Here is a 27948-nt window from a genome sequence, read left to right as displayed (position 1 = left end):
AGTATACAACTTTAGGGGATGTGGATATTGTTCTACTTTTTCTGAGAACCTGGCCATGCGACAAAAATCTCCCTCATAAGCAATTGTCAGCCAAACTCACTGTGCTTCTGTGTCTCATCCCCTGTCGATGTGTGTCTGATGTACGTGCTCTGGATTTAGCAGGTAGAGTATTTACTCCTTCTGGAGTTTCTTTCAATATTTCTAGATGTACAGAGACGGCAACTAAGTGTATTTCATGTCCAGCATTTCCCCATAACCAGAAGTTATGTGTTGTAAATGTTTAAAGGCTTACGAGGATTGTACTCTGGAAATTCATAGAGATGCAAAGGCTAATATCCCTGCAAAGTCCATTTGCACTATTATCCTCAGCCACATTGGCCAGATGGATCAAATGGTTATTAGGGGAGGCTGGCATAGATACTACCAGATTTGGAGCACATTCAGTGCGCAGCGCTATGGCATCCAAGTCCTTTGGGGCTGGCTCTCTTTTAGAAGATATCATGGCTGCCGCAGATTGGTCTTCTGACACTACTTTTAAGTTTTTTTTTAATCATAAACCTATTGTTGATGTGACATCTACAGTGGTGGATCCGCTTTGCAGTAGCATTATCCGAAGCCTTCGGTCCTGACATAGAATAAAATATTTTCTAGCTATTGCGTCAAGAATTTTCAATTCTATTAAGGACATGGAGGTGAAGATTATCCCACCCTTATCATTGTATTATTCCAGATGATGTTCTTGAACAGTTATGTATTTAGAATATATATATTACAGTTCGATTTATATGCATGGTGTATTGCTCATGTACTTGATTTTGTTCCCACCCATATAATTCATAATCAATACCTGTTTATTAGCGCATTTTTTTTATTCCTAGGATCAGACAATAAGGAAGCATGAATGATCCAGAGAGTTGCACACAGGACAAGGTGGACATGCTAGTTTCAGCCGAAGGCTGCAGTTCGATGTACGTCATTGGGACTTTGGAGAATCCAGTTAGTTGAGTTCAGGTTCATATGCTCTTTTATTACAAAGAAAGAGAAAAGACTAAGGCTGCAGAGACATTTATACGGAGAGTAACCTGGGATTGGGCATGATATTGACTACGAGTGATATTGGGAAAAGTAGTTTTTGTATGGTTTTAATGTTGATTTCCTTCTGTCATTTTCTCAGTAAAGAAAGAGAAAGCATAATCCTCGCCTCCGTGTCCTTAATAGAATTGAAAATTCTTGACGCAATAGCTAGAAATGTTTTTATTCTGCACCTCATGTCTCGGTTTACAGCGTTCCAGCCAGAGAGAGAATTTTAGAAGCTGCGAGCTTGGCCCTGTGGAAAAGAAGCAAGACAAACTGTTGGTATGCAGTACCTCTAGTGCAGTGCGACACCAACCGGACAACAAGACTGTTGGGGAAGGTGGTTTTGATTCTCCTTCAGGGTCGGATTCATTTTCCCTCCCTTCCCCCCCTTCCTCTCTCCTTTCTCCTTCCTTTTCCTCACTGTCCTTTCTTGTCCAGTCACACTCTTCTCTTCCCGCGTTATGCTCTCCCTATCTTTCTCTCTAGTAGCAGCAGCAGTGCTCCTACTAGAGAAAAAGAGAGTGAGAGCAAATATTGGAGCAGGCAATTAATTAGGAACTTGCCGGGCCTTTGGCAGCACAAGCCTTCTAAATCATGCCTGGCAAAGAATTCCTAATAAAGTTATTTATCCCAACGTATGTTCTGTGTCTATAATGCAAGTTACCTAATTAAAATAAATTAGGCAACTTGCTTTCTAGGTACATAGACACATACACCATATGTATTTTTTGAGATGTCATTTGTGCCAGACATATGTTTTAAATCTAGAAAGCAAGTTTCCCATTCAATTACGCATCTTGCTTTCTCGACACTGAACACACGTACTGGATCAGAAGCATCAGTCTTGGTTGCTTCTCAGTATGGCAGAAATTAGAATTCTACCAGCTAATGTGATAAGTGCTCTGTACACTGTACTGAAAGGCCAAGGACTCGGCGACAATATACTCAAACATCTTTTGACTCCCTGACGGACTCTGTGAAAAACATGTACTGCCTGCATCCTGAACTCCAGAGCTCCCAACATTGAAAATTAGTCTAATAAATCAAAAACAATAGGTTTTTGTACAACTGATATACTGAAAACATCACATATTTGGAAGTGCGTTTATATGTGATAATGAAGAAAATAAAATTTTGGTGAAATAAAATATTTGCCTAAGATACACTTTAGGTGGCCCGTGATTTATCCAGATTTTCTGGTTTTATTTCCTACAAATCAGCCACTAAATAGGTAGCTATTTATTTTTCTATGTTAAAGTTTGTTTTAAAACCTCTTCCTGCAGTTTTATGTGGCACAAACGTGACCCAAATGTATTGAAGAACTTTACATGAGCACCAATTACATAACCCAAGCATACATTAATATTTTATAGGCACACAAGAGGTTAGGGGCCTGATTTAGATATTCGCAAAGGAGTTACTCTGTCACAACAGTGATGGATACCCCTTCTGCCAAAATATTTAACATAATGGGATTTAAATTTCACCAGGGGGGTTATTCGTCACCGTTGTTACAGAGTAACCCCACCGCCAATATCTAAACCAGGCCCTAAGAGATTTGCCCAGAATCTCAGGATGGTCAGCCAATGCGAAAAATTGAGCTTGGTTCCCAAGATCCAAATTCAGCAGCTCTGGCGTAACACCACATCCTGGGTAGAGGGATGGTGGCAGGCTAGGCCAGTATAAAAGCTGTATTTTTGGTCCATTTATCACAGAAATAGTGCTGAAAATTGCACCAATACGCCAATGTTTACAACTTTTCTCAGAGGAGAACCGCCCCAAACCCCCTCATAAACATTGGGCTCTCTTGATTTGCTCGTTCGTGCTATAAGTCATTCATTGCTGTTACGCCCCACCACTAGAGCAGAGCCAAAACACATCCCTGCTTCAAGCCGGTGTTGGTGTAAATCTTTCTGGAGACTGTGCTCCTGGCCTCCACTTTCATGTGAACCCACATGTTTGTCCGTAGCTCAGTGATGGCTCTGAAGAGGGCTCAGCAGCTTCCGAGTGCCACTAGTTTTGGCCATAGGATCGATCTAGGTACAGAGTTGAGAGTGGTTGTAAAGCCTAAGAAGCAAAGCTAGAAAAGGGTACAGTTGGTTTTGATTTTATCAGTCATAAGCAGGGCTACTAGAAGTATGCAATTGTGTGGCTGCTGCATTTTTTTGCAGCATTTTAGTTTTGCCGCATTTTCCACATACTCCATTGTTAGACCTGGCAGCTTTTTAGCGCATCTCCCCTGTCTTTTTGTCTTCTGACCTCCTGTTTTTTATGATATACTGGACTCTGTTTTTGCTAGTTCATTGTCTCTGAGCGCTTTACCACTGCTAATCAGTGTTAAAGTGCAAGTGCTCCCTATATAAAATTGTACTGTTGATTGGTTTCTCCATGATTGGCATATTTGATTTACTGGGAAGTCCGTAGTAAAGTCCACTAGAGGTGCCCAAAGCCTGTGAATCAAATGGTACTAGTGGGCCTGCAGCACTGATTGTGCCACCCACATGAATAGCTCTGTAAACATGGCTCAGACCTGCCACTGTAGTGTCTGTGTGAACAGTTTTAAACTGCCAATTCAACTTGGCAAGTGTACCCACTTTCCAAGCCTAAACCTTGTGACGCCGCGGTTACTACCTGTTCACTACCGCAGTCGGACAGCGCCTCCGATTATCGGAGCGCTGTCCTCTGCGTTTTTATACTGCTTTTGCGATGCGTGCCAGGAAGCATTTTTTATGCCCCCATTGCGTCGTTCTTACCTGTCCTTGTAATATATTTTTTTTCCTGTCGATCGTGAACTCCTTCCTTTGTTCTTTTTTTTCTTTTCTTCTGTCTTTTCTGTGCTCTTGCCGTTTTCTTCTTTTTGGTGTCCATGCTGTCTTCTTGCAGGGGATCCATGTTGTCTTGTTCTGTTTCTTTTTCGCAGCATGACTTGTTTTCTTATACTGCTACTTTTTTCCCATTCTTTTCTATGGGCCTTTTCCCAATCCAAGTTGGTGTTGTTTTCTTTTCCTGTGTTGTCACTGCATGTCTTCCTGTATATAAGCCACTCAGTCCTGATCTGCTTTGCGTTGCAAACACTTCCTCTTGGTGGTGATCTTCGCTTCTGTTCGTCGTTTGTTTTCCAGTTCCTGCTCCGCTGATTGTGAATTTTTCCTGCATTTATTCCTGCTTTTTCCTCTGTTTCAGGAGTTCCTGTTTTAGAGTTTTTTTTCCCATTTTTATGTTTTTTTGTCCTCTGGGACTCCTTCTGGAGGGTACGGTCTGCCTTGGTGTTTCTCTGTCAAGCAGCATCGTGGCTACTAGAGAGGGTCACCCCTATCTGGTTCTATCCAGAACCAGCAGAAGACCGGGTGCTCTTTCAAAACCTTCCATCAAATGTGAGAAGCATTGTGCAGAGCGTCACAAACCTTCCCTTTTACAACATGTAAGGCACACCTAGGGTGGGCCCTAGGTAGCCCCATGGGCAGTGTGCATTGTATGTTAGAGGTGGGACAAACAGTGAAATACTGCTAAATTCAGTCTTCACAGTTGCAAGGCCTATCTCTCTCATAGGTGAACATGGGGTCTGCCTTTAAATAACTTTAAAATGAAGATTCCCTCTGAGAGCAGATAGACATATGGAGTTTGGGGTCTCTGAATTCACAATTTAAAAATACATCTTTTAGTGAAGTTGTTTTTTAGATTGTTAGTTTGAAAATGACACTTTTAGAAATTAGGCATTTTCTTGCTTAAACCATCCTGTGACTCTGCCTGTTTGAGGATTCCCTGTCTGGGCCAATTTGACAATTGGGCTGTTTACACCTCTCCTCTAGACAGTGACACAAAGGAAGCTGCGGTGTAGCCTGCATATGCCGATGAGCCATCTGAGCTAGAGTGGAGGGAGGAGTGGTCACCTACACCTGAAAGGACTGTGTCTGCCCTCACACAATGCAGTCTCCAACCCCCTTCTGTGTGTCTAGGGCCTGGATAAAAGGAAGGATCTTGCAAGCAACTGATTCTTTCCTTTGATGTGTGCCAACTTCAAAGGCAGAAAGGGGTATAAGTATTGGACCCAAAACCCCAGACTGGTAGAATCTTTCTGGAATCAAGAGAAACGTCTGCCAAGGAGAAGAGCTGAAGAGTTGGAGGAGGAGTACTGTCCCTTTGCTGTGTTGCTTTGTTGGATTGGCCTGCAGTTGCTGCTTCTGCCTTAAAAGTCAGCTTTGCTTTGTATCCTGCTTGAGAAAGTTCTCCAAGGGCTTGGAGTAGAGTTTACCTAATGAAAGTCTCAGAGACACCAAAGACTTCAGTTTCCTCGACCTGCAGCACTGGGAACTGTGTGTTCTGTGTTGTAAAATACCACCGCAACACCATCAATGATGCCGCTGGCCTGCACCGTGACCTGCCGATACCGCATGGAGCTGCACTGCCCTGCTTGACACCGCGATCCTGGTCTCACTATTGCCGTCATCGGATGACTTCACCGAGCCGATGCTCGCACTGTGACCTGTGGACCCTGCACTGCAGAATCACCTTGCTCACACCACAGCCTGGGCATCCTCAACGCTGCCGCTTCTGCTGACACCGGCTCTGCTGTCTGCACTGTGGCCTGTGGACACCGCTTGTGAGGAACATGAAGCACCATCTTGTCCCGCACCGCAGCCCCGGTCCACCGACGCCAGCACTATCAACTCCAGTGTTGTCAACAGACGTCCCTGTCTGCACCGCGACACGTAGATGCCACATGGAGCTCGACTCGTACCACACCGCCGACTTGGGCCTACTGACGACAGCGCTTCAGCAATGACAATGCTGCTGCCTGCACTGTGACCTGGTGACACCGCACATCACACCACCATACTTCATACTGCAGCCCTGGTCTCCGCGACGTCGCGGGACTCCGTCACCGAGCCGCTCTCTGCACTGTGACCTGTGGGCACTGCACGTCGCATCGTCCCGCTTCGCACCGCAGCCCCGATGCAACAGCGCTCCTGACTTCATCAGCCTAGAGTTCGATGCGCACCGCGTGTGACTTCAAGAGCCCAACGACCCCTGCACTGACTCCGAAACTGACACCGCGACGCCGCTCATCGAGCTCACCGCGAGGATCACAACGCCCTGCAAATCCGAAGGTACTGTTTGCGGGTCTTCCCAACAACATGGCTGGCTCGCGATGCCATGGCCGGCCTGAACTGTTGGTTTTGTTGATCACAATGCCGTGATAGACCCAGGTGGAGCTATCGACTTCAAGGAACTGTATTTTTAAGTTAAATCTTGCAAAATTCATATCTTTATTACTGTATATCGGATTTTTATCGTTTTGGTCTTGATTTACACAGATACATATTGGCTATTGTTCTAAAACTGTTGTGGTGTCCTTTCGTAGTGTTTTCACTTTGTTACTGTGTCTTCAGTGCAAATGCTTACACAAAGCTTCTGAGATAAGCCTGATTGCGCGTGTCAAGCTACCAAGGGGGTGAGCAGGGGTTATCTGAGTGGGTACCTCCTTTATCCTGACTAGAGTGAGGGCCCCTACTTGGACAGGGTGCAAACTGACTGCCAACTAGAGACCCCATTTCTAACATTGGTTGTCAGCTGTGAGGGTAGGACTTGCATTTTTACTTGATCTACAGTGATTGGTGTACACTACTACCATATCGCAGACCACTATGTGCCACATACAGATTTTTGGTTTTGATTTTTTTTTTCTCTTTGACCTATTTTTGATCTTGAGTTCAAGTGAACTCCAACGACATCATGTCTCAGTCAAGAGAAACATTGGTGGCATCCCAGAATTTGTTTTTTGAGGAGGATAGGTTGGAAACCTACACCGTGAAGGAACTGAAAGAAGTTTGTAAAAACCTCCAAGTCCAAGTTAGAGGTCTCACCAAAAAGGAGGAGCTACAAAAGGCGCTGGGGGCCTGGGTAGCAGACAGAACTGCTAGTGGGCAGTCTGTGGAGCCAATGGGGAAGTCTGTGGACCCAAATCCTAGGGAAGATGTGCTGAGGGTGCAGGAGCTGTCGGGGGGAGGTATCCCCTGGGTCAAGCAGCAGTGGTGGATCAAAAGGCCTTACTCCAGAGGAGCTGGAGGACAGGAGAGAAGCCAGGAGGCATCAGATAGTATTGGAGGGATTAAAAATGGAGGCTCAGAGGAAGCAGTGAGCCATGGAGGAGAAGATGCTTTTGGACCATGAGCTCAGAGTATAGGGGCTGGATGTGAGGAGCAGATCCAACCATGATGGTGGCAGAAATACCTCAGTGCAGTCAGTTAGAATTGTGCATGCTCCTAAGAAAGCAAGCAGAGAGTACAAGAAGGGAGACAACATACAAAGGAGGTTTCAGGGATATGAGGCATCCATCCACATGAATGGGGCCCCTGAGAAGAATTGGGGAGCAGGATCGTGGAACCACTTCACAGAGGAGGGACCCTTTGCTAGCTTTGGTTAAGGGGTACAACCTCACCTATGCTGACATGAAGGAGGCCCATCTCACTAGGTATGGTCTCACTCCTGACAAGTACAAGAATCAGTTTAGATAGAGTAAGAAAACTGATTCCCAGACATGGTTAGAATGTGTAGATTCCTTTTGCAGAGTACTGGATGGTTGGGTGAAGGGCAGTAATGTCACAGATTTTCAGGGGCTGTACAACTTAATTGCATGGGAGCACTTGTCTAGTTTGTATTTTGCAGAGCTGCGCCATCACTTGACAGATAGTAAGCTGACTGACCCCAGTAAGCTTGCTTTGGAGGCAGACCGTTGGGTGAGTATCAGAGTCCACAAGAAGGTGTATGGGAAAGATTTTGCCAAAGGTGGGCAGGGTTCCCAGCAACAGAGTGTGGGGGAGAAGGGTAAACAAAAGGAGTCTTCCAAAGGGCCTCAATGTAGTTCCCCGGGTAAAAAATCTCACCCCGCAGGAGATAAGAAACATGGGATTCTTCACGGAAGCCTGCAGAGGCTGGACCCCGTAAATGCTTTGCTTGTGACCAGGTGGCTCACATCAAGGGGGATCCCAAATGTTCCAAGTGGCACAGCCACCCAGTGGTGGGAAGACCAAGGGGTTGGCTAGTGTAGCGCTTGGGGAGGAGTTGGTCCCAGGTGGGTGTGGGGAACCCACAGAGATGACTCTTGTCTCACTAGGGGACGGTAAGATGGTCCAGAGAAGCCTAATTCTTGATAACACTAAGAAATACAGGCAGTGGGTGACCATCAATGGGCAGAGGGTAGAGGCTCTCAGAGATAGTGGAGCCAGTGTGACAGTGGTCCGGTGTCACCTTGTGGATGAGGAGCAAATAGCCCCTGGTGTATTCCACCAAGTAGTTGCAGTAGACAACTCGGAGTGCCAATGTAAGGTGGTGCAGGTTCCCTTTGAGGGGGGTAGGGGGTCTCGGGTTCCTAGAGGGTAGCTGTTAGTCCCACCATCCAGTTGACTGTCTGCTGGGCAATGACCTGGAGACTTCCGCCTGGAAGGAGGTGGAGCTCAGGTCGCACTTGGAGATGTTGGGGTTGCCAGAGCGGGTGTGTGTGACCACTCAGGCCATAGCAGCCAGACAGGGTGATCAGACAGACCTGGAACCTAAAACAGTGGCCCAGGTGACTGCCAAGAGAAAGGGCAAGGGGTGCGGGAAACCTGCCCTGAAGTTCCCACGGTCCGGGAGGAGGCTGATGTCGAGGGGGACGCCCCGGCACCTACAGGGAAGCAAGTGGCCGAACTGGGAGACCTACCTGAGCTGGCCCATTGGCAGCAAGAAGGGGGCCCCACCAGGGAGGAATTCTGTGCAGAGCGGTGTGCCCTACTCTCGTAGGTCTTAGGCAGCAGGCAGAGGACCAGGCAGCTGGCGCTGAGCCCAAGGATCACCTGATATATTGGGACAATGATCTGCTGTATAGCGAGCCTAAAGCTGCTGAGCCTGGGGCAGCCCGTGTGCTGGTGGTACCGCAGCACTTCAGAGCCTTCCTACTGGGTTTGGCTCATGATGTGCTTCTGGCAGGACATTTGGGGGAGGGCAAGACCTTTGACAGGCTTATTACCCACTTCTATTGGTCCCAAATGAAAGAAAATTCAGATGTGTTCTGTAGATCCTGTCAGACTTGCCAAGCAAGTGGCAAAAGTGGAGAGAAATGCAAAGCCCCCCTCCAATCCTTTCCTGTCGTGAGCACCCCTTTTGAGCAGGTGGGCATTGACATAGTAGGCCTCAGGACCCCAAGACAGCCCTAGGCAATAGGTTCATCCTGGTCTTGGATGACCATGCCACCTGGTACCCGGAAGCTATCCCTCTGAGGACAGTAACGGTGCCCATTGTGGCCCTGGCACTGATAGGGATCTTTACCCGAGTGAGTCTTCCCAAGGAGGTGGTACCTGGCAGGGGTACCAACTTTATGTCCATGTACATAAATGCCATGTGGAAAGAGTGTGGAGTAAACTACAATTTCACCACTCCATACCAGCCCCAAAGTAACATGTTGGTTGAGAGATTCAACTGAACTCTGAAATACATGATTGGGGGTCTGTCAGACTCCATGAGGCATAAGTGGGACGTCCTCTTACCATGCCTTTTCTTTGCCTATCGGGAAGTACCACAGAAGGGGGTTGGCTTTAGCCCCATTGAGCTGTTGCATGGGCACCCGGTCAGAGGACCTCTGAGTCTGGTGAAAGAGGGCTGGGAGCAAGTTCCTAGAAGCCACCCCAGGATGTATTTAGTTAGATGCTGGCCTTCAGAAACCAAACTGCACGCTTAAGGAAGCTCGCACATGAGAACATAGAGGCAAGCCAGGAGGGCATGAAACGCTGGTACGACCAGAATACCACTCTGGTTGAGTTTCAGCTGGCCAGAAAGTGTGGGTCATGGCCTCTGTAGAGCATTGTGCTCTGCAGGACAGGTGGTCAGGGCCATTTGAGGTGAAGGAGCGCAAGAGTGATGTCACCTACTTGGTGGACTTGCAGACTCCATGGAACCCCTCGAGGGTTCTACATGTGAACCACCTCAAACCCCACTTTGAGACTTCTGAGTTAACCATGCTTCTGGCTACAGATGATGGGGGAAGAGGAGAGTGAACCTCTCCCTGACCTCCTGTCTGCCAAGGAGCAGGATGGGTCAGTAGTAGTCGTGGTCCTCTCTCCTTCTCTGACTCTAGAACAGCAGAGTGAGTGCCGCCAATTACTGGGACACTTCCAGTTCCAGGTCATGCCCTTCAGGTGGAAGAATGCCCTGCCACCTTCCAGAGTTTGGTCAATCAGGTCCTGGCTGGGCTTGAAAACTTCAGTGCCGCCTACCTTGACAACATTGCTGTGTTCAGCTCCAGTTGGGAGGACCACATGCACCACCTCTGGGAAGTGTTTAAGGCGCTGGAAGCCGCAGGCCTCACTATCAAGGCCAGTAAGTGCCAGATAGGGCAGGGGACAGTGGTGTACTTGGGACACCAGGTAGGAAGCGGCCTTGTGGCGCCCCTACAACCCAAGATTGATGCGATTCAGGCTTGGGCACCCACAAAGACCCAGACAGAGATGAGAGCCTTTCTAGGCCTCACCGGGTACTACAGGAGATTTGTCAAGGGGTATGGCACCATTCTTGCCCCTTGACAGAGCTGACTTCTAAGAAGCAGCCTAGACAGGTGATCTGGACTGAGGCGTGCCAAACTTGAATGACACCCTGAAGGAGGCCATATACATGGAGCCCGTGCTGCTGGCCCCTGACTTCTCCAAGGAATTTGTGGGACAGACGGATGCTTCAGAGCATGGTGTGGGAGCAGTACTTTCACAGCTGAATGAAAAGGGCCTAGACCAGCCTGTAGTCTTCCTTAGCAGGAGACTACTCCCCAGGGAGCAGAGGTGGAGTGCAATTGAAAGGGAAGCTTTTGTTGTAGTCTGGGCGCTGAAGAAGCTAAGACCCTCCTTATTTGGGTCTCACTTCTGGGTTCAGACAAACCACAGGCCCCTCAGATGGTTAATGCAGATGAGGGGTGAGAACCCAAAACTGTTGAGGTGGTCCATTTCCCTACGGGAGATAGACTTTAGGTGGAATGCCACCCTGACACAGAACACGCCAATGCTGATGGTCTGTCCAGGTTCTTCCGCCTTAATGAGGAGGACTCCCCAGGGGTTGGGTAGTTCCCCCTACTCTCAGCTGGAGGGGACATGTGTTAGACCTGGCAGCTGTTTGGCATGTCTCCCCTGTCTTTTTGCCTTTTGACCTTCTGTTTTTATGGTGTACTGGACTGTTTTTGCCGGTTTATTGTCTCTGTGCGCTTTACCACTGCTAATCAGTGCTAAAGTGCAAGTGCTCCCTACATAGAAATTGTACTGTTGATTGGTTTATCCATGATTGGCATATTTGATTTACTGGTAAGTCCCTAGTAAAGTGCACTAGAGGTGTCCAGGGCCTGTAAATCAAATGGTACTAGTGGGTCTGCAGCACTGATTGTGCCACCCACATGAGTAGCCCTGTAAACATGGCTCCGACCTACCACTGCAGTGTCTGTGTGTGCAGTTTTAAACTGCCAATTCGACTTGGCAAGTGTACCCACTTGCCAGGCCGAAACCTTTCCTTTTACTACATGTAAGGCACCCCTAAGGAAGGCCATAGGCAGCTCCATGGGCAGGGCGCAGTGTATGTTAAAGATGGGACATGTACTAATGTGTGTTACATGTCCTAACAGTGAAATACTGCTAAATTCCTTCTTCACTGTTGTAAGGCCTATCTCTCTCATAGGTTAACATGGGGGCTGCCTTTAAATAACTTTAAAGTGCAGACTCCTTGTTAAGAGCAGATAGAAATATGGAGTTTGGGGTCTCTGAACTCACAATTTAAAAATACATCTTTTAGTGAAGTTGGTTTTTAGAACGTTAGTTTGAAAATGCCACTTTTAGAAAGTAGGCATTTTCTTGCTTAAACCATCCTGTGGCTCTGCCTGTTTGTGGATTCCCTGTCTGGGCCATTTTGACAATTGAGCTGTTTACACCTCCCCTGGGGTGTAGCCTGCATATCCTGATGAGCCATCTGAGGTAGAGTGGAGGGAGGAGTGGTCACTTACACCTGAAAGGACTGTGCCTACCCTCACACAATGGAGTCTCCAACTCCCTGGTCTGTGTCTGGGGATGAAGGATCTTGCATGCAGCTGAGATTTTCCTTTGAAGTTGGGTTCACAGAAGGAGGCGCATGTGGAAAAGGATCAGATAAAGACAACGATGAATGGACTGGTAAGTTTCTTTCTGTTTTTCCCTAAACTGTTTTCTCTGTCTTCTTTTATTGTCTACTGCTCTTTTTCTTCAGATTCTGCTCCCTTTTCTCTGGGTCTGTCTTTCCTTACTTTCGTCTTGTCTATCTACTATTCTTCTGAGATTGTTTCGTTTCACTCTCTCTTTTTCTTTTGTTTTTTTTTTCTCTGAGGTTTCCCTCTTTTCTAAGTACTGTTATTGCAGGATGCATAAAACAAAATAAATGAGGTTGTTTTGGTAATTTTTTCTCCCAATCCTTTCCTGAGTCACTTATGACTTTCCTCAACAGTGTTTTAATAGACTTATTGGAGCGTTCCACAAGACCATCTGTTTGGGGGTGATAGACGTATGTCCGAATTTGTTTCACCCCGAGTGTTTGACATATTTCGGACATTAGTCTAGACATGAAGGGAGTAACTTATCTGTAAGGATCTCTTTGGGAAAACCTACTCGTGAAAATAACTCGATCATGGCCTGGGCTTTGGTTTTGGTGGTCATTCTGGCTAGCGGGGTGGCCTCAGGATGCCTTGTAGCATAGTCTACTATAACTAACAAATATTGGTGCCCCTTTACGGACGGTGTGAGTGGACCCACTAAATCCATCCCTACCCTGGTAAATGGGACATCTATCATAGGTAGGGATTGTAGGGGAACTGTGCGATCGTGGGATGGGTTTATTAGCTGGCATTTTGGGCATACCTGGCAATGTTTTCTAATATCACCTTATACCCCTGGCCAATAGAACCGTTTTAGGATAGCTTCTCCTGTTTTTTCCCTCCCTAGATGACCTTTCCCATTGTCCCCTTGCGCTAGGTGGAGGACTTGGTCCCGGTAGGTTTGGGGCACCACCAGCTGGGTTTTTTTTATCAGGGAAGTCTGGACATATCCTATACAATAACTCATTGGTGAGTTTAAAAGTAGGACCTACCGACGAGTTATCAGGTGCTAATGCAATTTGCCAAGCATTCTTCAGGGTAGGATCTTCTCTTTGGGCCTGCTGGAATTGTCCTGCTATGGACATTATAGCCTTTGGGAAGTCAGAGACAGGGGTTGTGATAGAAACAATCTCCTTCTGATAAAACCGGTTTTGTTTGCGTTTTTGTTTTTTACTGAGTTTCCTTCTGGGACTATTTCCCTCTATGTTGGAGGATGCGAAAGGGGCCTCCTTCCACCAAGAGTCTGCTATATGGTCCTGATTTGCTGTGTTCGGTAGCTGGGGAAAAAGCGTCATAATCAGTTCCTATGATGATGTCTTCCCCTAGTTCTAGAATTACGCCTACAACACTTTGGCTGCACCTGGAGTCAATAAGAACATTCCTCCTCTTTATTTATCCACATAGAGGTGGTGTATTTCGCCATGTTGTGTCCTAGCCATAAAACACGTCCCTTCATCATATCTATCTCCATTGGTACTTCCTGTTCTTTTTTTTAATGGGCAGTGCCTGGCTATATGGCCCCACTCTGCGCAATGAAACCATTGTGGACTGGTCATGAATTCTTTGGAAGGGGTCGGATGAGGGACGCTGGATCTGTCACTACTAGGACTCACTATTAATTTGGTATAAAGGGGCTTGGAAGCAGTGACTCGTGAGGTTGTAGGAGTGCTTTTAGGATGGGCACATCTAAATTTGGGTGCTCGATGGAAGGCACAGGCGAGATCTATTGCAGTGCGGTTACTGAGGTCAGGATGTTGTCTGATCCAGTTTCTGGTGGTGGGTCGGAGGGCATCTTGGTATTGTTAAAAAATAACGGTTTCAAACATCGCATCTTTAGAAGTCTCAGTTGGATTTAACCATTTCCCTCCCGCATGGTATACCCTATAATACAGAGTATGGGGATTTTTCTGTGTCATCCATTTTGTTTGGCGGAACCGAACACAATAGCTTTCCTGGTCCAGCCCAATTCTTTCAAGAATAGCTTTCTTGATTTCACTATATGGAGTTACTCCTCCCGGGTTGACGGCCTGATACGCCGCCTGTAGATTGCCTGTTAATAATGGGGCAATATATTGGCCCCATTTCTCTGTCGGCCAATTGGCTGAACTTACGACCCTCTCAAAGTTAGTAAAGAACAAATCCGGGTCCCCATTATCCTGATATTTTTGAAGGACACTGCTCAGAACATTGGGGTGTACCCTAGTATTGGCTATGGTTTCTGTCAGTTTTCCCAGAGCTGTTTCATGTACCAGTTGTTTATTCGCAACAAATGTGGCCTGGCTCTTTAAAGCAGTCTGCAGCGCTTCTCGTTCTTCCTTCGCCTCTTTCAATTGCTCCTACCAGACCAACTGGAGATGCCTCTGTCCTTCTGCCAATTGCGCTATCATATCGGCGAGGGATGGTTTGTCTTCCATTACGGTCCTTTGTCTGTTTGGGACTTCTTAAGAAAATCCCACTTCTGGCACCACTGTGACAGGGGATACCGTAATGACGACTTGCAGCCAGCAGTTTACTGTGAAAGTTGTCTTTATTAATTGGTACTAATATTGCATAGTTTATGGTTTTGTTTGTTTCTTTGTTCTGCCTTATGGGTTCACAGGGTGTTCATCTTCTTCTGCTTCTTTCTTCCAGATGGGGTCTCAGGAGATGCATGTGGAAAAGAAGCAGATAAAGACAACTATGAATGGACTGGTAAGTTTCTTTCTGTTTTTCTCTAAATTGCTTTCTCCGTTCTTTGTCTTCCTTTATTGTCTACTGCTCTTTTTTCTTCGGATTCTGCTCTCTTTTCTCTGGGTCTGTCTTTCCTTACTTTCGTCTTGTCTATCTTCAATTCTTCTAAGATTGTTTAGTTTCACTCTCTCTTTCTCTTTTGTTTTTTTCTCTCTGAGGTTTCCCTCTTTTCTAAGCACTGTTATTGCAGGATGCATAAAACAAAGTAAATTAGGCCGTTTGGTTTTTCCTCTCAGTTATCATAAACAAAAAACAAAAAGAAAAAATAGAAAAACCAAAAACAAAACCTACAACCAAACTAAGAACTAAAGCTTGGACACTCTTTTGTCTTCCCTTTTCTTTTGTTCGTTTTGTTAGGATAACATTCTGTTATGCTGCTTCTGTGACTAATCGAATCTCTTTTCCTATTTAAACGAATAAGGAAGAAAAATACCAAAAACAAACAAACAAAATCCCAATATCACGAGTCTATTAGAGTACAGTATGTAATCTGCCTGTTCCCCTCCCGCATCTCGCTCGTACTTCAGGAATAGATTACACCCTTGTCTTCGTACCTGCCAAGGCCACACTCACCCCAGAGCGTGGCCGGATCTCGGGTTTACCTGCCTCCTGACCCTCCGGATGCTGAAGCGGAGAGAAAACCGCTGACGTTGGGCACTGCTTGCTGGGCTCGGCATCTGCTGGGCAGGGGTGAACCCGGACAATTCGTCCAACTTCTCCGGGCATTCCTCCTCGTGCCGCTCCTCCTGGGGTTGTTGCTGCCTCTACTCTTGGTGCCGCTGCCGGTGCTGCCGCCGTCTCTCGTGCTGCCACCGTCGCTACTGGTGCTGCCGCCGTCTCTCGTGCTGCCGATGCCACTACTGGTGCTGCCGCTGTCTCTCGCCGGGGCTCGCCGAGGAGGGATTTACAAATCCCCTCGTCACCCAGAAGTCGTTGCGGATTGGTTCCTAACAGGAACGCATCCAGGTCAGGTAGGCCGGATGCAATGGTGCCCCTGGGGTACTGCGGGATTGACACCGTCTCGGTCAACCCGTCACAGGCTAATTCCTTAGATCAGGCCAGGCAGAAGGGTATACCCACTATGCTTTCAGGCTAGATATAGGAGTAGGTAGGAACCTCTAGAATGTCTAGAACCGCAACAGTGATGCATAGCATATCCGCTGAAATCTAGATCCCATTATATGCTACGGGATTTAGATTTCAGCAGACAGGCTATAGTGACCGTCTGTTGAGTTCTAGATCAGGCCCTTATATTTTAGGGTGACCACCATGTGCCACCAAGATGATGGCTCCTTAGAAGCCATCTAGAATACAAACGAGGCCCCACTGGAGAGAGGTACTTGGCTGCTGTGGCCTAAATTTCAATCCTGCAGCCAGCAAGGAAGACACAATGCAGTGGAGGTGTTGTGGGACCAGATTGTGGCTGGAATCTAGGCTTCCGCTGAGGAGGAGCCCAGGTGCAGTGATATCTGCCCCCTTTCTTGGCTGCCTGTTCGGAGGATAAGTGATCGCTGGTGCCTGCACAGCAAGAAGAGTGTCCACTTCCCTCTAATTAACCCAAAATTGAAGAGCCAGGTTTGCTTGGCATGGATATGTTGACTGTTCCCGGAGCCTAGAGGATTTAGGACACACTTTGTAGTGATCTGTCAGGATTGCATAAAGTCTGGAAAGAGCACCATCCTGTCTGCTACCAATATCGAATCAGAAACAAGTCTGGGCCTTTCACACAACTCCTCCAGAGGACAGTTGGGGAGTCTGTTGTACCCCTGAGTGAATGGACTGTGGCTGGTGGACACTCATACATATAAGCCCACACACCTTGAGCTTTGGGCTCTGCCCCCTCACTCCTACCCTAGATGCGAAAAGAGTTGAGGCAGATAAGAGGAGTGGGTCTGCACTTGACAAATGATATTGGAGACCCATGCTAACATTCTCAACTGAAACATAACCCATATATAACCTAGTGATAACTGGAGGCTCAGAAGCTCCCCTTTGGATCCTATGGTGTGTGGAAGGTTAGGCCACCCAAGATATTGCAGCTAACCAAAATGGACCTTTATACAGCCAGACCAAAGAGTGGTGGTCCTGTGGATGGTCAGCAGGACCCGTAGTTAGGAGGGCAGCAGTGCCCCTGTGTGTGGCTCAAAGTTGTGGGCCACAGAGAGATCCAGACAGAGAATCGAAAGTAAAATTTACATAATCATCATGGAGGTGAATATGCTGAGGGTTGACATCCATGAGATAAGTGACAGATCTCTGGAAACTGACAGAACAATCAAAGAAATGAAGATGGGGGTGTCAGAAGACCTCAAAACAATGGTCAGGTCCCTGTCTGATTTTGCCCACCTACTGGAACACCAAGCGGAGGACATTGAATATGTTGTGGTGGTTAAGCTGGAATAACCTGCAATTTGTGGTATTTCCTGAATAGTGTGGAAGGTCTGGCATCTGAGCATTTTCTGTTGAAATGGATCACTGAAACACTTGGTCCCATTGGGCAGTTGAACTACTTTGTAGAGGAGAGTGCACATTTAGTACTAGCACCTGTACTGCCTAGCAGCAAACTGTGTAGGGCCACAACAGCAAAAATCCTGAATAATAGGGACAGTGACATTATCCTCCAGTGTGATAGGAAAGAAGACATATAGTACACATTATGGTTTACAATCAGGATAATTCCAGGCTATACAAGTACAAGTACAAAAAAATAGAAATTCCTTTGAACCATTGAAATAGAGGCTCATAGCCCTAAACTTAAAGTACATGCTTGTAGGAAAGCACCCAGTTTGGCATGGTTAGCACCCCACCTTTTGCCTGGTAGCTGATGTAATTTTGACTGAAACTGCACTGGTTTCCTGCTTACCCGATCCCCAGTGCCAGGTCTCTTTCCCCTAAAATGACACAGTTGTTTTCCCAATTGGCAAATTCTTTAGCACCTTCTGTAAGTCCCTAGTAAATGGCACCCCTGGTACGTAGGGCCTAGGGTACAAAGGAAGGTCCCTGAGGGCTGTAGCACCAGCTGTGCCACCCCCATGGACTCCTCACCAAACCTACACAGTAATGCCATTGCAGGCAAAATTGAAAATACGACTTGCCACACACCCCTGTGACCCAGATCCCCTACCACTGCATGTGCCAGGTATAAATCACCCCTATTGCAGGGTGAGTCAGGGCACATGCGAGGGAATATATGCATGAGCAGATATGCCCCCGCTATGTCTCTGTCAATTTTTAGACATAGTAAGTGAACAGGGAAGCCATTTTAAATACATGTGCTGGACACTGGTCACTACAAGTTTCCCAGCTACATGATGGCTTCTCTGAACCCAGGGATGTTTGGTATCAACCACCTCAGATTAATAAACCCTCTCTGATTCCATTGAGGGATGTATTAATAAATGCACCCAATGAAAACCTACCAGCTACTAGTGTGTTGACTGACTAGTCCTTACCAGTTCAGCCACCTTCTGATCCCCCGAGGTGAGAGCCAGCACTCTTGAGGGCTAGAGACAAAAGTCTGCACTGTGCGGGGGTGTTAGAACCTCACCAAAGCAGAATGGTCATTCCAGGGCGGGAAGCTTCAAAGGCCTACCTGTCTTTGTTATGTGACCCAGGTCTCTCCAAAGCAGAGATGACCGACCCTCCTGTCCCACTTTTTGTGGCAGAACAGGTGGGAAAAGTAGGCATATTAGGAGATGTGCCCACTTCATGGCCAGTCCCACACCTAAGGTGGACAAGCTAAAGTGGACACAACTTTTTTAAATTCCTCCATCTTTGTTAGGAAGGAATTAGGCCACCAGAGTTTGGTTATGCCCACTTCCCAGTGGAAGTGGTCAGCCCATTGGCTACAACCTGGCACTCCCTGTAACACCCCTACATTGCGCATGTAGGTGGCACCCCTGAACCCTAGAACTCAGATCCTGATGACCTAAGAGGAAAATGACAAAGAAGAGACGCACCTGCAGAAGATGAGAAGAAGGAGCAACTGACCTAGTACCAACCCCTCCGACCTGTCTGCACTCCTCGATGGTCTCTGCACCAAAAGTCGCCTCTCCCTGCAGCTGAACCTCCAGAAACATGGGATGTCTGCCTGCCTTCAAAAAAGGCTCAAGTCTCCCGTGAGCAGCGGACCTGCTGTCCAACCAACTCCAAAGAAAAGAGTTTGCAGCCTCCGGAACTGCAAAGACTCAATGCATGAAGTCACCACTGCACCCACCGTAACCAACCCAAATGAGAGTGGACCTCCAGTGGCAGCAAGGTCCCCCAGCTGTCCAGAGCCCGAGTCCATCATGGTTTCACCCCTCCTAGACTCCCTAAAGTCGCATGCAGCCTCTGCATGCAGGCCCCCCTCTCCTGTAGATACTACAGTGAGAGAACCCGACACCTAAAGCAACCTCTGCGCCCGTCGCTGCCAGCTCGAGTTGAAGTGGACCCCTGGTGTCAATGATGGCCCCAGGCTCCCCTGAGCTTGAGTCCATTGTGGATTCAACCCCCTTGGACTCCAAAACAACGCCTTCAGCCTCAGACCATAGGACTGCCCAACCAAGAGTGCACCAGGACAAGGAAACCCAACTCCAAAGGACACCACTACACCATTGCCTCTGGGTTCTGGTGAAGAGGACCAAAGGTGCACCTATGTCCCCGAGCACCCCACATTTGTGACCTACCTGTTGTTTGGCCCGACTGACCCCCCCAGCCCAAACCTGCAACCTATAACCATGGAGAGCAATCCCCATTGAAATACATTAGGCACTTGATCAGTACAACTCTTCTGCACCTGGCTGCCCAGGTGCTCCCTGGAGTGACCAGTTGGTGTGGTCCTGATCCTTGCCAGGTACTTACCTTAAGCCTACAAGATTGGTCCTAGTCTTCAATAAGTGCTTGTTTGCTGACTGTGTTTTCCTCCCACAGGTTAACATTGAACAACTCTGAAATTGCACGGTGTCGATTTTTTAGGCTAAAAACTATTTATGCTTGAAAACATGCTTACCTTATAATGAAGTTCTTCGGTTTAAGGTATATGTAAAAAGTAGTGTTATCGCCTCTGTGAGTACAACAAATGCATAGCACTACCATCAGATAAACCTAACAGCTCACCCTCACTACCACAAAATAGAGCATTAGTCCTATCTACTTTTGCCTCTGCACACCCATTGGGAATCCACTTGATTCTCTACATGGTGTACTTTTTAGTGCACCATATAGAGAGCCAGCTTCCTACAATGCTCTTGTTCAGAACAAATATGTGCAATACATGAAGGTCAATCACACATTTCCGCTGGCCTCAGAGAAGTTTGAGACTGGCTTGAATTGTGATAAAGAATGGGGACTGGCCAGAAAGAACAGATGAGGGTCCGATTAACTGTGTAAAGGAACAAACTAGAGGCCAGTCATGGGCAGCTGTAGCTCAGGTACAAGAGCAGGGTCTTTCAAGACAGAGATAAACAGACAGGCAATCAGAGCATCAGAAGGCCTGAATCCCAGGTTCTTTAGGCTGCCAGGGAGCCGCAACAAATGGCCTTGCAACTGCTTGGTCATATGGGTCTAGAATGCTGTGTTTGTTCACTCTGCACATTTGTTTGGCGTTTGCTTCCACCTTTGTTTTGTTCCTTCTTTTCCTCATGCTCCATTCTCTCTGCCTTTGTATTGATTTAAAGGTCATCTTACATCTTGATATACAGCCTCCTTTGCTATTAGATGCAGCTGCCACTTCTCTGCATCTCCCAGTGCTAGGGGAAGATCCCTAGGTACTTCCTGAGTTTGTTACCTGCTGTCACTTACAGAACATCAGGTAAGATACAAAAGCATGGAGACTGTATGGTGACTTGTAAACTCACACCACATAAATAGGTTAGTGTTTACTTTTGTTATTATAGTCAGACCAGCTGTACCAGTGGCACATGCAGTTCTTTTAAAGACACCTTTGGGAGTCAGCGCAAGCAAGAAAAATATCTATTTAACTACTGTGGAATGAATGAGCTACTCCAGTGTGTTTCTCTCTATCTTATTTTCCCATTTCAAAAACCTGCATGTTATAAATTATCTATTTCTCTAAGTGCATCTATTACGTGGTGGAGAGTGGTGGACTAGCATCTGAGCCTATTCCTTTCCCACAGCACCTCCGTAGTTGTGACACGTGGCCATGGCCATCATGGGAACCACCAAAACATAACTGACTCCTTGAGATGGAATTGCAGAGCCTTAAAGTATCTGAAAATTCCAAATAGGGCCGTACTCCTGGAAGACTGCACTATCAGAATTGTGGGCTAGCCCCCAGAAGAGGACATGGAGTTTGAGACTGGCAACGACTTACACCCAGGCTTGTAGACAAGCATGGAATAAATTCAAGGGGTAATTTGTAACAATGGTAGGAATAGGGAACCAGTTTGATAAGCAGGGTAGATAATCCACCCTTATGTGAGATCAATTCTGTGTTCAGTGCACATGAAATGTAGACTGGAATCTCCCCATATTGGGGCCTGTGGTCCAGATATGTTCACATCCAAATTTGATCTATCAATGCAGGAGGAAATAGTAGAGGGGATACAGACAATGCCCAAGAAAAAGGCACTGTGTAGTCAGGGCTGCCCAGCTAGCTTTATCAGTTCTTTGCACACCAACTTGCAAGAAAGTTACTAGAAGTATTTTATAAACTAGGCAATCGGGCATGTTGATCAATCCAGTAAGTGAGGCCATCATTGTTATCACACTGAAACCAGAAAAAGAACACAATGACCCCTTGTCATTTAGGCCTCTGCCAATGATAAACACTGATGTCAAAATACTGTGTAAAGCCCTCACAAATAGATTGCATAAAGGCATTTGCTATGAGGTCAGTGAAGACTAATGCAGGCTTTTCCAGTCCCATTATTTACTCCTCTCAATTAGCTTGGCAAAAAGCACATAATATTACAAAAGTTCATATTCGATTACATTCTTAAGCCCAGTTATGGAATAATGCAGATACTAAGTTGATGGGGAAAGAACTTAATTGGCAAACCTGGGCTAAACATAAAATAAACACTCTCTCTGATATGTTTACACAACAAAACCCTATAAAATCAATTGAAAACCCACAAGAGGAGTTTAATCTCCTATTATCTTAGTTTATTTATTATAATCAATTTTTATCTGAACTTAATTACAACTTGACAGATTCTCAGGAAAGATCTCTCTTTCACCTATTCCGTAATAAATTCATACCTGGAAGGATTTCAAAGGAATGGTGTGGGATATTTATTTTATCTTAATTGAACACTCTTTTTCTACTGAAACATCTAACAATTTGAGATACAGATGGTCAACAATTCATCCTGTCTGAACACAGCCTTTTCACCAAAGAATGGGTCACACTACTGGAAAACTACAATAAATAGCTTAGAGACTCAGACCTCAGATTTAGTTACTTTAAAATGCTAGACCGCTGGCACCTGTCTCCCGCTAAACTTTACTCAGCTAAACTCAGTCCCAATTCCCAGTGTTGGAGATGACAAAAAAATTGACTGTGATACATTGCATATATTATGGAATTGTTCAAATATTCACCCTTTTTGGTCACAAATTGAAAGTTACCTGAGGAAATACTCACCTTTTCAACTCTCTTTCACGCTTCGACTATCAATATTACATAAAACACTAGGTTTTACATCCATTTCCACTCATACTTTTAAATGGCTTTTTACTGCTCTTAGTCTAACCAAAATCAATATTTTACATTTCAGGAAGTCAGATTCAGTCCCGACTCTTAATTCTTGGTTGAAAGATATGCTGGAGAAAATGATTTATAAATGGAATAATAATTAACAACATTTTTATTATATATGGGACCCTTTTCTTGAGATATACATTTTAAAATGTGTTTACACGTGTTACATTGTTAGACTTTCTGGATGGTATTTCTATGATCTAATATTAAGATCAAATGCAATATCTAATTACATTGATAACATGTTTTTCTTTTTTTTTTTGCTTTTTCTTATTATATTGTGTATGTAGAAGCAACTTTTCATTTCAATGTTACTTTTTCTTCACTTCATGTTTGATATCTGTTTCTGATTATTACTATGTTCACTTTTGGGATATTTGATTCTTATTTGTTATTGTTTTTTTTCTGTTTGAAAATTTAATAAAGAGTTGATATATAAAAATGCAGCTTTATTCCTGTAATTGAGTAATTTTAAATGTTTAGATAAAAATGGTGCCTAAAACCACACACCGCCTATTGTGGTTATCTGGTCGTGGTGGACTGGGTCCAAGTCACGAATTCAGGTCAACCATGTTGGAGCATGGGCTGGATTGAGGGCGGTGTCCAGTCCCTTGTTAAGAGCATCATGTGTCCTGGTGCACCGAGATAAGAAGAGTTTGGCCTGCACTGCGCAAGCATCGAAGGGCTGTCAACGGGAACTGCAATGTGAGGTCCTGCCTTGAGATGTGTCACGGTGAGTCGAGGTCAATGGAGCCATCGGCAGGAGCTTGCGAGGACTTGCCTTGAGATGTGTCGTGCTTAACCGAGGTGTGTCGAGCTGGGCTGGTTGGCAGCGGCGAGATGCATTTAGCTGGGTCGGTGTTTGCAAAGCTGCCAATCAGAAGCTGCAATACGTGGTCCTGCATCAAGATGCATTAAGCTAGGCCAGTTGTCACATTGGCATACATCGCGCTGGGTCATGCTTGGAGGCTGCCGAACTGGAGCTGCGATTTTCTTCCTGCATCAAGATGCATCAGGTTGCATTGGCGAAGCATAGCTTATTATGTCCCTGTAACTCAGAACAAGAGGCCTAGCTGCTTGTTAGCTACTAGCCCTTGGAGACACTGATGGTCCTGGGTTCAGGTTTGTAGATTCAGTCCTTCCTCAGACAGAAAGGCAGCAGAGCAGTCCCTCTTTTAGCAGAGCAGCAGGGCAGAAGAGCAGCCTGGCAACCCTTCTTGCAGCAGGGTAGCAGAACAGTCCTTCTGAGTCTTTCATGTGTCCAGAAGTGACTTATATGTTTTAAAAACAAAGCTTAAATCTGGCAACATGTTTATGTTGCCAGCTAAAAATTGCAGTTAAAACTGCACACAAAGGCTGCACTGGCAGGCCTAAGATGTGTTTAAAAGACTATTTAAGTGGATAGCACAATTAGTGCTACAGGCCTATTGGTAGCATTTGATTCACAGACACTGGGCACATGTAGTACCACTTTACGAGGGACTTACAGGTAAATTAAATGTGCCAATCAGGGGTATGCCAATTTCACCATGTTTGAAGAAGAGAGCCTTTGTACACTTTACCACTGCTAACCAGTGCTAGAGTCCTCAAACCAACAAAAACAAATTCAGCAAAACAGGAGAAGAAAAGCAAAATGTTTGGGGAAAGATCACCCTAGGGCTGACAGGTCTTACACTATCCCTCACTTGAGTGTTAGTAGACCTGCTGTTGCTAAAATTATAATTCTCCCACGTTGCCCATTTCTGCTGTAGAGCTCCGTGTTTCCCAATAATTCCCCTACATTTGAGGAATTAGACATAGTTATGATGCCCCTAGTATGGGCAGGGAGAAGAAGCTGAGGTACATTAACTGTGCTGGATATGGGCAGTGAGAATGGAGTAGTGGAGTAGTGCTTGGTGTCTGAACAACAGCTAGCAGCAAAATGGTGCTCAGGCGAGGACAAATGGAAGAAAAGGCTCTGGAGAGGTTCCTTAGAGGATGAGTCATTACTTTAGCTCCTCTTTGAGGGAGGTATTATACAAATGAACTACCCATATATTGTGATACATGAGAAGGACCTCGTAAATGGAAATAAATAGAGTTCTCTGATCACCCCCATTCGCTTCAACACTGGACTTGTGGGCACTACAACCATTCAGACATATAGGCAGAGACAAGTCAGTTGCTCCAAAGGGCAGGAGGGATGTCTCACCTTGGGAGAAGCTTTATTTCCTTTCCAAAAGTGTAGAGGGTATTCTGGGTCAGACCTGAGCAGTGCCTACAATACACCAAACTAGCGAAGACAGCAAGAGAGATCTGGATAGACTTCCCGCGTGCCTGAAGTCCTTCACACACATTCAAGTTAATATTAGTGCTGGGACCGGGATATAGGCAGATATCCCGGTTATACTGAGCCTTCAAATCTGAGATGAAAAATACACCTCTGAGAGTTAGACATTCGTGGCAAGAAGATACTCAAGAACAGATCACTGATGAGGAGCAGAAGCTGACTTGTGCCCTAGTGAAGGGAGTGTCCTGCAATGGAAGATTCGCACGAATACACTTTCATTTCCTTCACTGCACATACTTAACCCTCTTAGATCTTAAAATGAATCCATCCCAAAAGGCCTTCACCCTGCCCGAGATGTGGGTCACGTAAAGCTTTGTTTATTCATAGGACGTGGTATTACAGGCCAGTAGAAAGATTGGAAGAAAGTGGTGACGAGATTATGGCAAACGAAGGAGATCAACTTGCTGTTTTCAGTTAAGCATTGGCTAATGTGGATTTACCTAAACCCAAGAATGCAAGATCTGCAATAAATGTGCATCTCTGAGGTTGGCACTAGTGACGCACCGAAAAGCTACACACTTGCTGTCCTACTGCAGACTCATGGGAACAAAATGTAATTGAACGGGCATTAGCAGAGGAAACTCAGATGAGGGCGGCAAGAAGGGACGAGATGGCCACAGGGGATCTGGCAGAATGGGTAGATAACAACAATCGATGCCTTAAGAGAGAGCTTACCTGCTCCACAGGAGGGAGAGGAGTATACAGAGCATGGGCCCCTCCAACCTTGGAAGTCTTCATGTGAAAATTGGAATGAAGCCGGTTATGTGGGGGCGGGCAAAGTGAGCTAATACGAAGACTGATAATTGTAATGTGGTGTATAGGTCGTACATTGTCATTCTGTTTTAATATGACATAAAATTATACAAAATAAACAAATCTTTGCACACTGGAGAATTACCGCCAAACGGTAGTACTAAACGGGGGAAATTATTCAGGTTACCTTTAACTGACTCTCAAAAACCAGATTGCAAGAATGTGTCAATTCCAGCCGGGGACCATAAACAGGCAATAATGGTTTCAGTTGGAACTATATTCTGGGGAACCTCTCTGATAATTAGGGCTTGATTTTTTTATCCACCAATATGTAAATGTAAATTGGCACGAAATTCTACTGTATTCGCTTGCATGCAGTGGAAAAAAGACAAACGGCTGGGTCACTACCATTTGCTGCAGAGCTTAATGGAGCAGGGTCCCCTGCCAGTGGCTTGCAAACACACTGAGCCACCTAAAAAATACAAGGGAAGGGTATCTGATGGGCGAGCACTGACACATCGAGATACAAAATTTATCATGACCAGATCTCTAACTTATTCAACTTGCCCATCATCTCTGGCTAAGAACATTTTATCAGAAGTTTAAACTTGCAGCTGAAGGTACCAAAATTCAAAACCTCTTTTGTGCAAAAGCACAAATACTAACACTTGAAGTCTAAAAAACACCTAAAACCACCTCTTGCAAATAGGTTTTAATTAAAACATCCTTTATTGAGTGCTTACATTGTATAGGTACAAGAACAAGTAACATGTCGACAATTGCCATTGAGAACAATGTCACAGACATGTCGCAAACATCTGCAATGTATGTAAGATGATAACCAAAAGCAGATACCTGAGCCTATTCGACTGCTGGGATTCAAACACAGCGGGATTATTTCCTATAAAACATTCAAGCTGTGATGGAGTTAAATAGAGTGAGAGTCCTCTTCCCCGGCCGGTGAGGGCTGCCGGGATCCTCCGGGGTCTAAAAAGTCGGCAAGCAGCTCACCCCAGATCTCAAGGTCGTCTCCCACCTTATCAGACCTACACTTTTTCAGCCGCACCTCCTACGTCACAGCCCGCTCAGCTCCATCACCCATCCAGTGATCCAAACTGGGACCCACCTGACCTATCCAGGTTTGCGCCATACAGCGATTATCCAGCAGCACCAGCAGATGTGAGAATTTAAACACTATTTTCTGGAATGTTTTCTCATCAATGTCCCCTAACAGGCATCCAGTGGTTTCTGCGGGACATGGGACTGGCACCACCACCCGCACTCTGCCAATCACTCTGATCCAAATGCCTGTACAGGATGACAAATCCATGCCAAATGTGAAAAAGAAGCTACAAGGTACTGGTATCAGGGGCAGCTTGTTCTAGTTTTATCCATTTTATGCAAGATCAAAGGAGTTATGTGGGTGCGGTGCAGAAAATGAAAATGGGTAAGTTTGAATCTGGCATTGCTCAAAATGGATTTCACAGGTGCACACATTCTCTCCCATTTTGTATCTTTGATTTGTATCCCCAGATCAATTGTGACCTGGGGGTGCAAATCGAAGGCTGCACGCATTGGGGGTGAGCGGATGTGTGTCTGATCAGCTGTCATGGCTTTGTAGAATAGAGAAACTAAGTGACACCCTTCCCACAGCTCTAGCAAGCACTAGAAGGTGTCTGATGCACTCAGGGAAGCGGGAAACGAGGTCCATATTTCCTCAACTATAGCAGAAAGACTAGCGTTCTGTAGGAACTTCCCCGCTACTAGGCTGAAACTGCTCTGAGCGTCTTTGAATGAGATAAATACCTTGTTATGGTACAGATTCCCCAGTGTTTCACAACCTCCCTCCCACCACGCAGATATGTCCATTGAGTCCGCAAGCACCCTAAAGGCTGTCAAGTCCTAGAATACGAAATCCCTGGCAAAGGGGCATTTTTCACAACCACTTTCCTACAGGAAAGAAGTGTGTTGAATGAGATATGGTACCTGGCCAACGCCTCTACCACCCGTCATTAGGATCTGAGGGAGGGTCAGTGCACTAGCTGAGTCCTTCAATGGATTTTCCGTCAGTTGCTCCCATCAGCAAGCCAACGTGCAGGGTGTCGTATCTGGGAGGCCAGGTAATACTGCTCCAAATTTGGGACTGCCAGTCCCCACTCCTGCAGTAGAAAAAGAAAGTCCCTTGCCACCCTGCTGTGGCCACTTGCCCAAATCAAGGAGGTATGCAGG

The sequence above is a fragment of the Pleurodeles waltl genome, chromosome 9, assembly GCF_031143425.1.
Source record: "Pleurodeles waltl isolate 20211129_DDA chromosome 9, aPleWal1.hap1.20221129, whole genome shotgun sequence".
NCBI lineage: Eukaryota > Metazoa > Chordata > Amphibia > Caudata > Salamandridae > Pleurodeles > Pleurodeles waltl.
This window is presented reverse-complemented; position numbering follows the sequence as displayed.